The sequence below is a fragment of the Lonchura striata genome, chromosome 4 (assembly GCF_050655825.1).
Source record: "Lonchura striata isolate lonStrDom1 chromosome 4, ASM5065582v1, whole genome shotgun sequence".
Taxonomy (NCBI): domain Eukaryota; kingdom Metazoa; phylum Chordata; class Aves; order Passeriformes; family Estrildidae; genus Lonchura; species Lonchura striata.
Window position 1 is genome coordinate 62,546,440 of NC_140706.1, and position 18,272 is coordinate 62,564,711.

Genomic DNA, 18,272 nt, shown 5'->3' on the forward strand with positions numbered 1-18,272 from the left:
TGCACCCAACTTCTGCTACTAGAGCTAAAAATATGAGTTAATGGCAGTTGCAGAGCATCATGTTCTGTATGGACCAAGACTAAAATAAGACACTTGATGAGTAGATTACAAACATGCACAATAAAACCACTGCTCTTATAATAAACATTACAGTTTTCTCTTAGCAGTAGAAGCAGAAGAATCTCCATGTGAGGAGAAATGAATCAAGCAGTGAAAGCACAGCAAAAGCATCCTCACTTTAAAAACTGCCCTTTATTTTTTTCCACAGGCTGTCATATGTCTGCATATTTCCCCATTAACATAAGCAAGGCTGACTCATTTGAACAGCTCTGATATAAAGACATTCACCAAGGTCCTTCACTTTTCTGTTAAATTTACATGGGAATCCCACAAGATGAACCCTTGAGATTCTCCAGAAGTTTCACACTAGTTAGTGTAAGAGCTAATTTATACCCTTCAAAATATTTTAAAGTGTTTTCTACTGTTAGTGGAAGCTGTTGGAAAAATGATCTTAAATTACATTACAGAAAATACCAACAACTTACAAAGCTCATACACAGACACTACAAGAAAAACACAACACACACACACACACACACACATTATCACTAACATGAGTTAGGGTATGATAATCTATGGGTAATACTACTACAGCTACCAAAATATTTGTGAAGAAAAAAAAGTAGACAGGATCTGCATGAGACACACTCATCTTCACAACAGCTATTGTAAGAACAAGCTCTGCATCTAGTTCCAAAAGGATGTTATTTAAATAAGCAGCTAGGTAATTAACTGCTTAGTAATTACAGCCACAAGTGCCTGTTTCTCCAGGCACTACATTGTTATTACATTAGCAGCTTAACAGTGAAACAGGAATCGGCTTCTTTCTTTGCAGATTATAATGGGACACTAGTATACACCTCCACCCCAACTATCACAGGTAAATGAAATTGAAGTCTTCTTGCTATACTCAATCACAGAAATCCATCAGGATCAGTAAATTCCATACCTGCTAATTCCCTCCCCACTAGGTCTGTTGCTTCTTTCCTGAATTTCAGGTTCCCTACCCATGTAGTGGGTACTAACATTCTGAAGATGATCATCAATATGCACTATTCAAAAGGTCATTGTCTGGCCTTCAAAGGAAACAATAAAGAGCTGTTACTGGCTAGATACACATCCATTTTGCTTAGAACTGAGCAGGAATTAAAAATTCTCTTTGCAGACAAAACCATCAGTAGGGGGGGAAGTGAGGAATGCAACTACTTCCTCCCAGTCCCATTCCCTTCACCAGTCCTGCCACCAAACACAAAGCAACTACTCACGCACAAATAAAATCATGCACAAGCAAGCTGTGTTGCTGAAAAGGATGCCATGAGCTCTCCCGGACAGACTGAACTGGCACACGTGCATTTGGGGAATGTTGCCTGGTAAGAGAGAGCCTGAAGTAAATCTCATTTCTGCCCCAGTAATAAAAGTGCCTATTCCCATACTATGATTTCCTCTTGTTAAACATCCAGTCATCTGGCTAAAACAGAACTATTTCATTAAGAAATCTTCCCAGCACGAAAACACCACCAACTCCCACTCCACCTTTTAAGTATTGCTAAGTATCATTAAGGAAGTTAAGGAAGGTGCACAGGCAAGGATATGCAAGGTCACACTATTATTTCAAAGTCATGACTTTTGTGTGTATGATTTGGCTTTTTTCCTCCTTTGCACTGAAAAGTTCAAAATTTATCTTGAGCAGCCTTATGTTACCACCTGAAAACAATTCTGACATTTTTAGATGAACAGAAGAGCTAATACTGGTCTGTTTCTACAGGCTGAAGAACTGCTTACAGAGGTGTCTCAGTCCACAGGATAGTATCCAAACCTGAGAATTCAATGCAGCTATCTTTTGCTTTAACACCTCTAAGAAACAAACATACAAAAAAGCCTTGCTATCTTTACTCAGGACATGTTTTTCTCTGAACTCCGGTCAGATGACAGCTAAAGATAAAATTTCTCTGATATTTGCAATATTAGAAATGCTATTCTTATGCTCAATCTGACTTTAATGCCTTGAAATTTCTGCAAAAACAGAAACACCTAGTACTTCAACAAATATGAAGAACTTTATTAACTGTTTATTCAGAAAGATAAAGATAAAACATGGATTATCAGTCTTCTTCAATTTCCCACAAATTATTCATGATAATGACACATAATAGCAAGTGCTGATAGAGTAGATTTCCTGTGGTTTGTACCCTCCTGAAGGTTAATCTTTTATATTCAGTGTAAAATGACTACTATTAAATAACAGTGATACTTTTGACCTATGCTGCAGAGATGAACAAGACCTGTCTTGCTAAAGACTAATAACGCACATATTCTTACTTAGTATAACTTAAATGAAAATTACCTTTAGTTATATCAACTTTTTACACTTAATTTTGTTCAAATAAGAAAATAAAGTACTGCTTTTGACTTCTGCAAATAGCCTACTTTTTTTGACATATCATGTAAAGCTTTTATCTAGAAGATAACTCTGTCACTGCCTTTTCTAGTGCTTTAATAACCACATTTCCCAGAATTACTTGCACTCTTGCACTACTATAACAAAATATTTCCAGGCTACAAACACTTCTTCTGCCATCTCCAAAAAATAAAGCCTGTAAACCAAAGTATTAAATCCTACCCCAGCTGAAAATAGTGTGTAGTACTTCACCAAACTGCAGCTGAGGTTGTATAACTTTTCTTCGTTGCTATCTCTGTGCAAGAAAAGCACAGACAACTTTGATATCTCGAGTGCAGTCTCACAATCCAGACTGCCCTTGGGACCAAAGAGCCTGCTTCAACACCATTGTTCAGAGCAATAGCACAGAACAAGAGTGACCTGGCATGAAGGACTACCCATTCACATGTGGAGGCAAAGGATGTGATTGCAATCACTGCCCACAGACATCTGGGGATGGTGTACAAAACTCACACCTTGATGAAACAGAAGGGAACTACAAGTTACTTTTACAGAGAGTAAAGATGAGACAGTGCATAAGGAAGCAAATGTGTGACACCTTTTCCTACAAGGAACAAATCTGTCCACACTGCATCTAGAATGTGATTTTTGGCTGGATGATGATAATTCCACTTCCTACATCTTTATTTAGCACTCATTATGATCTGTCATCACCATGAACCCAATTCTCAGTACTGTTTTTCTTTAAGGAAGCCTTTAACAAGACTTAAGGACTTCCATTTTCTCAGCTCAGTAATAAACTGATAACCAAGTTAAAGAATTGAAAATGCTGAAAAAGTTAACTGCCAGAAAGCTCAAATACAAGCTATTTAGACTGGAGACACATTGATTTAAGGTGTCTGCCTTTCCACACTTTACATCTTTTTCAACTAAAATGAAAAATGAATTCTTATTTTGTCTCGAACTATCACACACAATCCTGAAAACCAAAAGGTAAATCTGCTATTGTAAACATTTGAATAGCTAAATCCACCACTTGTTTAAAAGCAGCTTTTTAAAAATGTCAAGGGAACTGAATGAGTAATTTTCATTTTTCAGAAGCCAAATGGAACATAATATTGTATCCAGCTAGGAGAAGCAGAAAACCTCATCTTTGAGGTATCTGTAACAGATGGTACTTCATCTCTTCACAAGACCAAGAAATACCATCCAACCAACCCTAAGGCTACCTGAAATATCGTATCTGACTACTGAGTTCTACAGACCTTCATCTCTGATTTCAATGCAAAGTCTTAAACCACCTCATCTTCATATAAACACAGATCTGATCTCTAAAAACCAATTTAGGTTTGCTAGCCATCAAAGAAAGTGGAAAACTCCGTACCTCAAACTTGCTCCATGGTATCTGCTTAGGTTGCAAAAAAACCCCAATATTTACACCAAAAAAAGGTTTTTAATAATTCATGCAAGGCAGAAATATATTGCTATTGCAGGATTAAGGATCAAACAACTCTTTATGTGTAAAAGAAACCTTTCTGCTTTATGAGATGAGGAATGGTCATTCCAGAAAATCAATCTTGCCATGTTTCATTACCCCTAATCATCAGTTACAGTGAAGACTGAAGTACAGGGCTCTATGCAGGTATTATGTTAGAAAGGAGACAACCTGCATTAGCACCTTCAGGTGGTTCATTCATAGACATCCAGGCTCCAAGAAACCATTTGCCCCTGCTTGTGCAATCATAACATTGAGACATTTTTTCCACTCCTCTTGACTTGCTCCAGTGTGGTCTCAAAGCCGGCAATCCAGTTCTGAGTGCCACAAAGTCTGAACTGGCTCTGGACATACAACTCCTCCTCTACTCAAGGAATGCAAAGGACATTTTTTACCAGAAAAATATGCTAACCAAAGAGATAAAAATATGTGAAACACAAAAATCCTGACAGGCAGAAGCAAAGTCCAACTTGGCTGGAGCAGACACAAAACATGACAAAAATAGAGACATTGCTCACCAACATGTATTTTTGAAACACTTATTTTTATAAAAATGATGCCTAGTAACTTAACAGGTTTTGGACTGAGGGAATAGAAATTCTGTTCTTCAGGGTAACCAGTATGAATACATTAAAAACCCAGCAGATTTCTTTTGGAACCTATAATTTTTCAGATTAATGTTAATCTGGAGCTTTGTAACTGGACATTTGAGGTGGGAATGACCCCCATTAATGCCTGCTGGTTGACAAGACAGTAGATAAGCAAACTCATATTATTCTGGAAACGTCAATACTGCTATAAACACCTGGAGCTGAAAAGCATATCGAGGAAAAGTAAATACTGAAACATCATTGTCGTTTTGAACATATACTGACAGAGTGGAAACATGTCAGAAACATTTGCACCTCAGCAAAATCATCTGAAATGGAGGAATCAATCAGAACATTTTATCAGAAGCTTATGAACTAACTAACCTATGCAGCATCAGAAAAAATATGCAGAATACCACAAAGATACATAACAACTGGTTAAAAAACTCTAAAACAGAACACACTATTTGTTTCCTCAGTATCTTGGATAGCAATTTCTAATTGAATTATTTACATTTTCCATGGTAAAATACCTTGATCTTTGAATATTGGTTTTCTTGTTTTGTTTTTATTTTGTTTTCAGAAGGCCTAAATAAACTGATTTGCATTAATTGGACAAACAAGATACTAGTTAGAGCCCATTGGGAATACAGCAGAAGTGAAATTTTAGCTTGAAGTCCTGAACTGCATGACAGTGACTAAACAATACAATTCAGGAGAGAAAATTCTGCTAAGAAGCCCCTAGAAAACAAAAAAGGGTTAAGAGGATGAGGGGAGGGGACACACACAGAAAAACAAACAAAAATGCAAAATAATCTGGGATCTGAGGAGACAAGCCACACACTTGTTGGAATGAAGACATCAACAAATGCATAGGAATAATAACACTGCTCTGGAGAGTGGCTCTTGCATTCACAGTAAACAAGCAAAACAAAAAAGCCTTCCTAGGAAATTTATTGCATTTGAACCAATAGTGAAACAATGAGCCACCATCAAGAATGGGGAAGAACTCTTCGGTCTATTCAATTTTCCAAGTAATCGGGAGTGGGAGGGTGTGGTGGGGAAGATGGGGAAGGAAACCAGCAAAACTGCAACAGGAGAGAGCCCATACATCCTCACAGTAAGACCATGCAGGAAGCAAAGTAGCCCCAAACAGGACATGTTCAGTTATGACAATAGTGATCCTAAGCATGGTTCTCACATTTAGCTAAAAAAGCCACCAATTTTTTTTAACAGGAGCATGGCCCCCATTTATGATGCAGGCGGTAGTGGGTTTTCTTCTCAACAGCAAAATCTAAAGCAAAAACTTTCTGCAGCCATGTAAACCAGCCATTTATACACCAAAAAGAAAACATCTATTCTGACTTTAGGAATCTTGTATATGAAGGAGCAGTAAGTAGAAGCCCATTACCTGTAAAATTTGTCTCCATGGAGCCACCCTTGTTTCTAATAACACAGATAAGCAAAACAACAAAATGATCCTACCAGCACGTTTGCCTGATGTAAGAAAATTCCTCTCTCTGCTACCATTGAGGCAGAAAGAATGTAACAAAAACAGCAGCATATCTGCATTTAAATCAGCATTAAAGGCTGGGAACAAATGATTGTTTATTTTTGAAGCAATAGGAAGTAAAAAAGGGTGAACAACCCCAATGTTTTAAGCTGCATGTTCATAGTATTTCTAAGCGCAAAACAAAATACAACAGCCCAAGACTTCATAATTAGCAATTCAGTCCAGAGATTAATGGAAAAGAAGCAGAAATACTTGCATACAGGTTATCTACTGCCTGAAATTAGGATAGTCCAAAGGCATCCACTGAGCTCCACTGGAATCAAGTTTTGCATACCATACAGTACAGAACTAAAAGACCACTTAGGCTGGAAAAGACCCTTAAGATCATCAAGTCTAACCTCTAACCCACCACTAAACCATGTTCTCATCTACCTCATCTGCACATCTTTTAAATACCTCCAGGGATGATGACTGAAGCAGCCTCTTCTCTGGTCAGCCTCCTTCAATGCTTGATAATTCCTTCTGTGAAGAACTTTTTCTTAATATCCAATCAAAGCCTTCCATGGCACAACTGGACATTTGATGGCTGGAGCCAAGGGGATCCTGGGGTGGACCTGGCTGATTGGGGGACATGATCCTGACCCTCTACTCAGCCCTAGTGAGGCCACATCTGGAGTGCTGTGTCCGATTCTGGGCTCTTTAGGACAAGAAAGACAAGGAGCTACTGGAGAGGGCACAGAGGATCTGGATGATGAGGGATCTGGATTACCTCTCATGTGTGGAAGCTGGACCTGTTTAGTCTGGAGAAGATAAGATTGAAGGGGATCTCATCAACGCCCATAAATATCACAAATATGGGTGCCCAGAGAATGGTACCAGATTCTCTGGCACTGCTCAGTGACAGGATGTGGACCATAAACACAGGAAGTTCCACCTCAACATGGAGGAAGAATTTCTTCATACTGAGGGTGGTAGAGCTTGGAACAGGTTGCCCACAGAGGTTGTGGAGTCTGTTTCTCTGATGACATTCCAAATCCACCTGGACATACTCCTGCATCACCTGCTCCATGTGACCCTGCCTTGGCATTGGGGCTGGACTGGATGATCTCCAGAGGTCCTTTCCAACCCTAATGTTTCTGAGATTTCTTCTCATCCTGTTACTTGGGTCAGAAGACTGACACCCACCTCACCAACACTTCCTTTCATGTAGCTGCAGAGAGCAATAAGGTCCTCTTCAAGCCTCTTTTTCTCCAAGTTAAACAGTCCCACTTCTCTCAGCTGCTCCTCATAAGAGACACCACCAGTGGGAAAAAAAGTATAGATTCCTATGCTTCGTGTAACTAAGCACGTATTGTAATAATGGGAGAAAAGTACTGTCTTTTCTCCTCACCTTCCCTCTCTTCTCCTCCTCCTCCTTCCCCTGACCCCTCTCTGTTGGGTGGCAGAAGATCCTCTGGGGATGACAGTCACAAATTGCAGATAAAAGCAATTCAATCCCTCTCAGTCTCATCTTCAGTCTTCAAACACCTGAGGATTGCAGGTAGAGCTAGATTACCTCCTGGCATCCCAGGGTGGTTTTGGAACCAGCTCCACCAGACTGCACACAGAAACACTTCTCAGGACCCTGACATGAAGCAAAGACAAAAGAGCCGATTGTGAACCTTTCCTTACAGAAAACAGCTCTAGCTCCTCAGTAACACAAGGACTGCTGCCCCAAGAACACTGTCTTGCAGAGAAAGCCTGAGACATATCCAAGGCAGGACTGAGTTGTTTGGCTTTAAAGTAGCCCATCAGAGCTACAAGGTTTATATCCCCAGCAGGGAATGTGTCAGACAAAGGATTACACAGGAAAAAAAGAGGGGAAAGAAAAGCAAAACACCCCACTAAACAAACACTTAAGAAAAAACACAAACCTACAAAGCAGACTGAAACTGCAGACTTTAAAAGCAATATTAATTACTCAAATGAATAGATTCTTTCAGTTCTCCAATGATTTTTTTTTTCAATGGACACATTAAATTATCGAAGTGGGTGTAGATATTGTATATTAAATCTGGTATCTCTCATAAAGGGAAAAAGCTGCAACATTTTAGAATACCCATGCTTAATTTGCTCATTTCTGATTGCCAATAAAGAAGTTGGTATATTTACTATTTACCATAACTACTTTCAAAACTATTTTTGTTTTCCTCTTCATTACTCATGTTCTAGCCCTGCTTGGCAATAGTGCCTAAATAAAAACTGTATTTCATAGTGAATAAATTATTTCCCTACACCAGTTTGCAATGTATTACAAGATTCAATAGGACAGCTAGAAAACCCCCCAAAAGTGAGTTTCTCTTATTCAAAAGGAAAAAAATGAAACCTATAGCACTCAACAGACAGGGAAAGGACTACCTAAATATTATTTTCTCCAACTTGTTTGGTTTCTTAGAACATAACTCGATAACAAGCTTGCTTCACAGCACAACTACTGCGCTCAAGGCTAGTATTAGCTGTATTTTGAAAACTACCCAAAACTACTAAAACTATTTTGTTTTAGTGACAAACTAAAATCATTATTTTCTTCCTTAGCTGGGATGATAAATGTCTACTACCTGCTTTTAACTTATTTCTCTAGAGCAAACATCCCAAACACAGAAAATTATGCACTGGTACATTACTCATTTTTTTCAAAAAAATCACTAGATTTTGACAAAATCTCTGATCACTCACAGCTTTGGTTCAACTTCTCCTATAACAACAACTCTGACAAGAGGTACAACTGCACATGTGCTAGTCATGGAATTAAATTTTAGTCTGTGGGGGAAAGGTATTACGCAAAGAAATAAGAGTAGATTCATTTAGGTCTCATCCTACCTTGAATTCTTCAAGTTCAGTGCCAGCATCTTAGTTTTCAAGTCATCCCCTTGTAAGACACTAGAGACAGGAGACAAACTCCCGTGCCTCCAAGATGCTGCCAGCCCTTGGTCAGTAAACATCCCTGTGGCAGTCAGGCGGCTCTGCCGAGCTTTGTGCCACCAGCCCCGGCGCGGACTGTACCAGTGGCCAGGCGGGAGGGATAGTAAGCAAGGAGCAGCTGCTCCCTCCTGACAGGCTGGGACTCCAAGGGAAGGGATCCCTCCTCCTTGCAATGCACAGGCCCCAGCCACCGATACAGCTGCCTCACAAAGAAGAATAAATCCAACGCACAAAAGCACCGGATCAAGATGAAAAATAGTGTGCTCAAGCGAATCGACATCTGGCCAGCAGTACAATCACTGCAAAGGAGAATGATGTATCATGGCTTACAAATTAATTTGCAAGATGACATTTTCCTACTTTTCTTATCACACAGGAAAGTAAATACATTTCATTTTTGGTTACAATAGAACTAATTACTCTGGGACAAAAATAACCAAGGACATGAGGCACTCCTTATTAGAATCTGGATCAGATGCAATGTGGATTTTTCTTGACTAACTCTTCTGCTTTTCAGGGCTTTCTTGGTTTGTTGTGGGTTTTTTAAGACTGTTTAGTATTCTAGCTTGCAATGCTACTTTCATGCACAGCACCACACAATCTGGAACTGCCAGGTGTTTTGTTTCAGTAACAAAAACTATTCAGAAATGGTAGTATTTTCCAAGGAAATCCATTATGTTATCCAAACTTGTATGTTATGTCTCACCAATACACTTGCCCCTTTCCCTAGTAATAACCAAGGGTACAGAAAACAAACTATGATTGAAGCTGCAGTTCTCTGAAAAGAATTCTCCCAGAATGATACTCAAATAACTACAGTGGATACTGCTTTCCAACTAAATTTATCTCAGAAGAGAGCTTGAGCATCCACTTAGTAAAAGCACAACTACTGACATGGAGTTTATTCACATTTTTCCCTTGGATTCACCTACGCATACACGCAATACTCACACTAAGGAAACAGACTTCCTTGCTGGAGGAAAAAACATCAAGAAGAGAACAAAAAAAGAGACAGTAATTGTCTATCAAATGCACTGTAATGTCATTTACAGGTACAGAAATCACTGAGTAGTTATTTAATGCAAATCCTTTCTTCTGCAGTTCATCTGTGAAAGTGTTATCACCCTACTTAGAGGACCTGCACTGTGCTTGGCTGTTTCTGAATGCAAAGAACCTGGGAACAGAACTTGCTCCCAATAAGAGAGAAAACAAGACTTTTTCAGTTGTTACCCCTTTTCTCTGGTTTTGTGTTCCTTTTAAGCTTTGACAGTAGCAGTGTACAGAATGAAGAAAACTACTCTTTTTATTTATTTATTTTAAAGACACAGTGCAATACACAGAGTGAAACCAAGCAATATGCTGGCAAAGGCACATGAAATAATTAGGTAAATAAATGCTCAATACTAAGATTTAATTGCAACAATAGTATCAAAGCAAAGGCTTCTCTTATACATCCATATATTCCTTCACAATTTTATCCTACCTTTCTATCTTTAGTTTGATTTTACTTCTCTGTCTTCTCCTAAGGTGACCTTTTAGCAACAACAAAGAGTGAACAGTACTTCTAATATACTCTCACTGCAACATTGGCAGGTGGTAGCCCACTTCTGCACTATTTCCTCACTTACAAAAATTGCTGCACATCAGCTTCATCTCCCAGCACTTTTTATTAAAGTTAAACAGTTATTCTTGCGTCTACAGAAACATGCCTTTGAGATTTCTCCCAGGCAGCTTCTTGAAATTAAAATCAAACAAGAGAAAACTCTAAAACTAGGCTTACCATGCCTCCAGTTTGTTTCAATTTATGGGACTTAAAAGTCTTTCCAAGGGACTGCCTAAGGCTTGCCTTTAACACACTATCACTTATCAGCAGTGGCTCTTCTAATATTCCCCCTCCCTTTGGGAAGAAGATGCGGCATGAAACTTTCACAGCATTCTTGTAATTCCAATTACACCACTGATGCACCACTCTCTGCTGCTAAGGTGTACCTTCTTAATTTGTAGTTTTGCTAGCAAAACATTTGCTAGATATCAAGGAAAAAGCCATACACCAAGAAGTCAGGAAAACAGCAGCAGGGATCATAGAAATAAAGGACAGCATCCTCCACAGAGATCACCTAAACAGAGTTTTTTTGGGGGTTTTTTTTGCCTCACTATGCTTCCCATCCATAAGAAACTATGGCATCACAGATGGGAATATGTCAGACAAGGAAGTTTCAGGCATTAATCTATTGCTAACAAAAATTACTGACCCAGTGTGAAATATTAGTGTTTACCTCTAAGGGAGCCATGAAATGAATCTTTCACGATAACCTGACAACTATGAGAAGAGCATTGTGTATACAACAGCATGGCACACAAACACGCCTTTCTATCACAGGGAATTTAAAACAAAGTAGTATGACAGACTTCTCTGACACCATCCCAACACGACAGTTATTTCCATATTTCATATCTTATTCTACAAAAGCTCTTAAAAAATATGGTCACTCCTCCCTACTCATACATTTTTTTCCCTGTGGCAGAATAAAGAAACTGCTACAAATAAACAAACACCTCCTTTCAAGTTCTAGGTTTCAGTGCTGCAGTTTTCTAATGGATAAAAAATTACCATAAGCTGTGCTGTGAGTGCTGGAAGAGGCCATCCAATACAGTAAATGCAGCATAATTAGGTTATACATTCTGACTGAGTTCCTTTGGTATAACAAATATAACAACAGGGTGAGTTATGCCAAGCCAACATAAACACTTTGCTTACCCCAGTGACAAACAGCTTCATATCAACACTCTGGGCTGCCCATTCTGTCTACTCCCAAACTGACTTCACCTGCACAGCTCGTAAGTAAACTCTACTCCATGTACTAAAATCTAAATCTTGAGTGTCATTGACAAATCCAGCCATGACAAGCTAGTATAGTATTGAAGCCTACTTCAAATGCTTTTCCAAGTGATCTCGAATCCCTATTAAGTGCTCCACAGAACCATTTTTAATAAATTTTGCTCCTGCAATATAGTAATTTAACAGAGGTCCCATTAAAAAAAACCAAAACACTGCACATATTACACTCAACAGAACATCCTTCAGAACCTTATACACTTCTATTTGTATCACTTCTATTCCTCGCCTCCCTTATGCACTAATCTAATTCATCTGTCAAGGATGTAAACTAAACAGTTTGACACAATTTTCTCCCTGGCAAAATTTATGTTGTTTAGCTGTCTTCCCTTTACTCATTATCTCCTAGGTGCTCATAAACTGCATCACAATTTTTACTATTATCCATGTAGCTGCAGGTAAGTCATTCTACAGCTGAAGAGAAACTCAATGTGGCCCCATGGAGAGCTCAACCTAATCAAATATAGCAGGCTTGGGTCTAAAAGGAATATAACCACAACCCAAAAACCAAGTTAAGTTCTGCCAGTTCTTGCATGTCCTCAGAACTGGAAGAACAGGATGCATTAAGTGCCAAGGAAATATTTACTACGAAAGTATCTGAATAGCAGATCGGGATTCTAACAAGACAATCTACACAGAGTCACAAAATAGTCTGCATTCAACAGGTCGCTTGAAATCAAATGCTTTTACTAAGTCAAGAGGTAGACTACCACGAGTGGAGATGAATTTTTCATCTTCTTTTATTCTCCATAAAGTGGTATATATGTCTCAAAAAAATCTAAACACAATAGGTTGAAGGGAGCTAGGTATTTCATATTGAAGTAAAAAAAAAAGGTGTATTTCTGTCAGACGCCCTTGTGGACAGGTTTGTGGTTTTTGTTAATGAATGAAACATTGAAAACAAAAGCAGCAACACAGAACTAGAATGAAAGCATTGATGCTGAAGTGCAGGATTTCACATGGAAGGATGTGCTTTGGGGTTTCTGTCTTCTTGTATGCTTTTGTTGAATTAGAAGTGATACCTCACCCTTGAACAATTTACAACTCTCAGTTTTATATGAAAAAAGATAAAGATGGCAAGAATACATCAATGACTAAAGCTCTTGGTAAGAAGTGGCAGCACTTGCAGTTGTTAAGCTCTTCATGCCTCGAAGAGGGATGCCACAGAGAAAGACAAGTAACATTTCCTTGTCTTTCCCCACTGGGTCACCTTTTCACTTTCAGTGTCTGTGACATGCTGCAGCCTTTTTGCCACTAGGCTGTTTTTTTTCTTTTTGCTCCAAAAGGGTTTGTATGTCAAAGGGTATCCTAGCAAAGCTTGGACATTACTCTTCAGTAGTCACACCACACACACACACACCTATCCTTGTAAAGTAAGCTAACAAAGATTAGAATCCTTTACAGTAAAGCAGACACATTTAATAGATTTTAACTCAACTGCTCCTATAGAAATTCACCTCTTTGCTTCAGGACTACACTTCAAGCCTACCTCTTCCCTCTCCCCTTCCCACTACTCCATCTAATTTTACTTGCTACATTTGTGGTTCATCAACAAAACCAAGCCTTACTGAATTTAACAGCTCCACAAGCTTTTTTTTTACTTCACCAGTTAAAAAGTAATCCACTAGGTGATATATCTACTTAATTCTTGGTAACTTTCCAAAAAAACATGGAAGTAAACTAGACTGAAAGTTCTAGCTGCAAAACGAAGCCTCTTGTATGCTTAATATTTGTAGGAGGATTAGAGCTCTGGGGAAAAACATTCACAGCAAGCAGTCTATACAGTTTGTACAAAACCAAGTACACTAGGATATTACACTGAAATACAAGTCACTTGAGGCAGAAGAAGAGATAACACTACCTCTGTGTTGAAAAGAATGGACCCTTCCTAGCCTGTTAACTCTACTGAAGATCAGTAGTATTCTTCTCTCAAAGTAAAAATGAGAGACTTGAGAAATTCAAAGAAGAATCAGGCACTACACACTCATGTATTATGATCACTTTTACCCTTTTTTTTAACCTGTTGATGAAAATCTCCAATTTTAATGCAGCTTGTCTCTGAGCATGCATTACACCCACACAACTTTCTGTGACCACCCAGCAATGTATTTCCACAGCATTCCCACAAATAAACAGAATCCTAAATTTTGTTTGGGTAGAGCAATTTTAAGCTGACTGTATTCTGACAGTGCCTGAATTAACTCCCCTTCTGTGACAGGCAAATGAACTGCTTCACACAGAATTTATTGAAGGGTGTGTCAATTACAAATCAAAAGGCAATTTCCATAAAAGCTCTTCAACATTCACATCACTAACCTCTACAGCATTCCTGGGATCAGGGCAAACAGCTTCAAGAGAACAGGGCCCATTCCTTTCAGAGGTTTCTCTTCAACACCAAAGCTGCTCTCTCACTAGGTAAAAGAGAAAAAGGTTAGAATATAAATGTGACAATGAAGTCACAGAGATCTGCTCTTCTGAAATGAAAGAGGAGTCATTCCTATGACAACTGGACTTTCACAAACTAAGGAATCTTTTAAATAGCTCTGGAAAAAGGAACAGTAGCAAACTAGAAACTGACAACACAGCAGTATTTCTCTGATTAAATGACACTCACTGAGAGCACATGAAGTGCTTAAAGAGTTAATACAAAGCACAAGCCCAGTAATTAATGCACTGACAGCCAGTGATCACCAAGAGCATCCCTCTGAGGAACCAAGTGACTTCTCATCATTACAGCAGAGGAATAAGAACTAAGCTACATTGATACTAACCCAGCTGAGCAACTCTGAAGATACTGAACACACAGTTTTCCCTGGCCTCTCCCCTAGTTTGTCTGCCTCTTATTTTCAGAGTTATAAAATATTCATCTTAGAACTTGCAAGCAGACACACACAAGCCAACAAGGGGCACCAAGTCTGAGCTCACTTCAGCACAAGGTTCTCTAGCTAACCCAGACAGATGGTAGAGGCAGTAAACCCAGGAGTGGCAACTGTAGGACCTGGCAAATAACTAGGTGAAATGCTGCACCTTGGTTATTGGCCACGAGTTCACAGACCTCTGATTATTTTACCTCTGATTCCCAGCCAGTCCCATTTGGTATTATTAGTACAGTGTTCCTACACTCTGGAGGACTACCCAATACAGGCATACCTAAAGCACCTGGAAAAACTTTATAATACAATTTATATCATTTATTGTTTAAATATTTTGTACATTAAAAGAGCAGACAATATTTTGTTGGGGGAAAATCAACTTGGGTAAAAAAAGCAGTACGGCATCAGGTACCTTTGAAAGGCTTTGTAAGAGAGATGGTACTAACATGGAAATCTTGCTCACAATGATGTGGCAGAGGCTTAAACAAGATAAAATTTTGTTACTATGTTGTTCTATGCTCTAAAATCTTAAGTAACTTGCTGGCTAGTTCAAGTGTTCAGCATTAAAAACTAAAGGAGAATTTCTCTCTTAACTCCATCGTCCACGAAGCCTTCTCCCTCCATCTACTAGTTCATCTACTCACGGGGAAAGGTAAGGAACTACCAGCCACAACCAAATACCACCTGTGTGCACAGCATGTAAAACTGTAGAAATTGGACCATGAAACTCAGAAATACCAAAAGTAAGGAGAGCACTTGGATTTTATCTCTGCAGAAGCAATTAAATATGTAAACTAAGATGATAAACAAAATGTCCTTTTGTCACAGGAACAATTGCTGGACAAACCTTAAAACAAATAAGGAACTGCCAGTTCAGCTATCTTCATTTCACCCTTTTAAGAACTTTATTGTATAACCAAATGCCTCTCAGGTTCAAAATGATAGACTTTTGTTTTTAAATACAGACAATGGAGGTTTCAGGCTCCAAATCAGATCAGGCTGTGATTGCATTGAATTTAATTAACACTTACTGTATTTGCAAAGCTCAAATGACCAATTACACTTTAAGTACACAAAACCCACAAGCTTCCTTGAGCAGAAATTAAAGGGTAGTATCAGCATCTTTTCCAGCTAAAACTGTAAAAAAGTCCATGAGGAAGTACAACCTTAAGACAGCTTGCAACCCTCTTTCATATGTGTTATTTACTTGGTTGTGAACCAAAGGTTTGTCTATGGTTTATGTATATTACCACAGTACATTTGGAATGCCTTGTCTCTAAGTCCTGATTCCCTTACATTTATCCTACTTCCATATTTTGTCATGGTCACAATAAGCTTGAGAAAGACTTTATCAAATGTATCTGCACAAAGTTAATTGTTTTGATTTGCAGTCTCAAAACCAATAAACACAGGGGAGCAGGAGGCCCTACTTAAGCATAGTTAACAAGAACTAAACACCTTCTGTGGTGCCAAAAAATAAAACACTCCTACTTTACTTCCATCAACCAATCTTTAGTACCGCCCAAGCTTTAATTCTCCCTGTGCTCATCAGTTAGCAAAAGTGGCTGCAAGACCAATAGCAGATACCATCTATACTGCAGCAATGAGTAAAAGAAAGATGTTTTCAACCTTGAATATCCCAAAACACAAACATCCTCTGAAGAAATGCAACTAAACTAAGCAACAAAACAGGTTAGTTTTGAACCCACCAGTCACAAAGAGCAAAACTGTGGAAGCATCAAAGACAGTTCAAATGACTCCTCACATCCTCCAGCCTAGTGGAGGCACAGAAGCCTTCAAGAAGAAATAGTAGCTACTCTGACAAATACTCTGCTGCAAGTTCTGAGAAAGGAGAACCAGTTCTGGTCAGCATCAAGAAGGTGGCATAAGCTTAGTCACCTTCCTGCCTTATCGAGTCTTCAGTGTAAAGGAGAAGTATCTCTGGAAATTATACTGACTGGCATGTTCAGTAAAACCTTTCTTGGATGAAAGGATTATGTTTTTCAAACAAGATTCAGATTTAGCTTTCCTGGATGATCTTAGGGCATTCACCCTCTCTCCATCTGAACTAGACTCCTGAATTTCCACAGGGACAATGGATCTCCTGGCAACATGCAGACAATATGGTACTCCATGGCTATGCTGCCTCCAGGCTTATTTGTCCATCTCTGTCCATTAAAAGGGTGCAGAAAGGAAAGTAAGTACACCTTAAACCTCTCCAGACAGGCAGCACCTTGCTCTCTGGCTAATGACTTTCCCATCTGCAGATCACACACTATCCAGAAGTTGCTCAAACCCACAACAGAAAAGCAGCACAGCAAAGAACCAAACTGCCCATTCCATATCCATATCCTGACCACTCCAAAAGCATCTCAAGTGGAAATTACCTCATGAAAAAATACACCATAAGTAACAAACACAATAGGGAGTTACAGTGGTTCTACTTGCAGTGCAAAACGAAAAGGGTGGTGATTTCTCCTCCCCAGAATGCTGCAGGGTGGTGATTTCTCCTCCCCAGAATGCTGCATGCACAGGTAGCGTCTGATTGAGCCGATGGCAATGCGATGAGGTCTGCGTCACCTCGTTTTCATGACCCACCACTGAACCCTGGCAGCAGCCCTGTCTATTATTTTCCAGAAGCGTCATTCAGTACATTTCCAAGTGTCATTCAGCAAACAAGTCTCAGCCATCAAAAACACCCCCACCCACTGCTTACATAAAGCTCCCTGCTGCACTGAAGGGCTTTCCTTCAGTTCAAAGAGTTGGAACATATAATTTGCAACTATTTTCTCAAAACATAATATTAGGGTGGCCAGCTTGAGCGTGACCAATAAAAGCTAAGTGACACTTCGCTGCAGTTACCATACATTTTAACAGACATCATTTTCAGACAACTCCCAATCTACAGGCAGTTCTTGAAGAGTTTACTTAGGTAATCTAATTACATAAGATAATTAAAAATATTTTTTCCATCATATGAATAAAAGCTTTTTGGCTTTTCTAAATGCAAAGTCCATTGGCTGGACATGTACTTTATAACAAATGCACTCTAGAATTATGAGGGGTTTTTTTGTATAGACATGTTGAACTGTTTCTTATCCAAACACACTTCTTCAGAACCAATGCTAAAAAGTTTAAATCAAGTTCTAAAATTATGTATTTATGATTTGAATAACTTCTCTCAGCTGTCATTATTCCTTTTTTCTTGTGAATTAAATAATTTGCTTGCTGTAATGAATGTTTCCAGACCTACATCCTATTAGGTATTCAACCAGGTGTTTTAGGTCTCTTATTATTTTGCCAGAGTATTTCAGTACTGACTATTTCTAGAGCTTAACAAAACAAATAAAATTTGATTGCTACCCCCACCAGACATCATAGAAAAAGTGCTAAATAACAAAACCTCAGCAATCACAAACTACTTGGTTCCTGCAAAGAGGAACACTGATCAAGTAACACCATTCAAATTTGCTTTTATATACATCT

At 38.8% G+C, this 18,272-nt stretch overlaps 1 protein-coding gene across 9 annotated transcripts in view; it reads right to left on the reverse strand.

The window, feature by feature from the left end:
• WDFY3 (WD repeat and FYVE domain containing 3) overlaps positions 1-18,272 on the reverse strand; it is a 152,295-nt gene that overhangs the window by 105,814 nt on the left and 28,209 nt on the right. For 7 of the 9 annotated variants that reach the window (XM_077783020.2, XM_021541464.4, XM_021541461.4 and 4 more), the window contains exon 2: positions 14,230-14,324. The exons of the other annotated variants lie outside the window; for them this stretch is intronic. The gene's annotated coding sequence lies outside the window, so the exon portion shown is untranslated. The remainder of the gene's footprint in view (positions 1-14,229; positions 14,325-18,272) is intronic. 9 annotated transcript variants of the gene reach the window in all.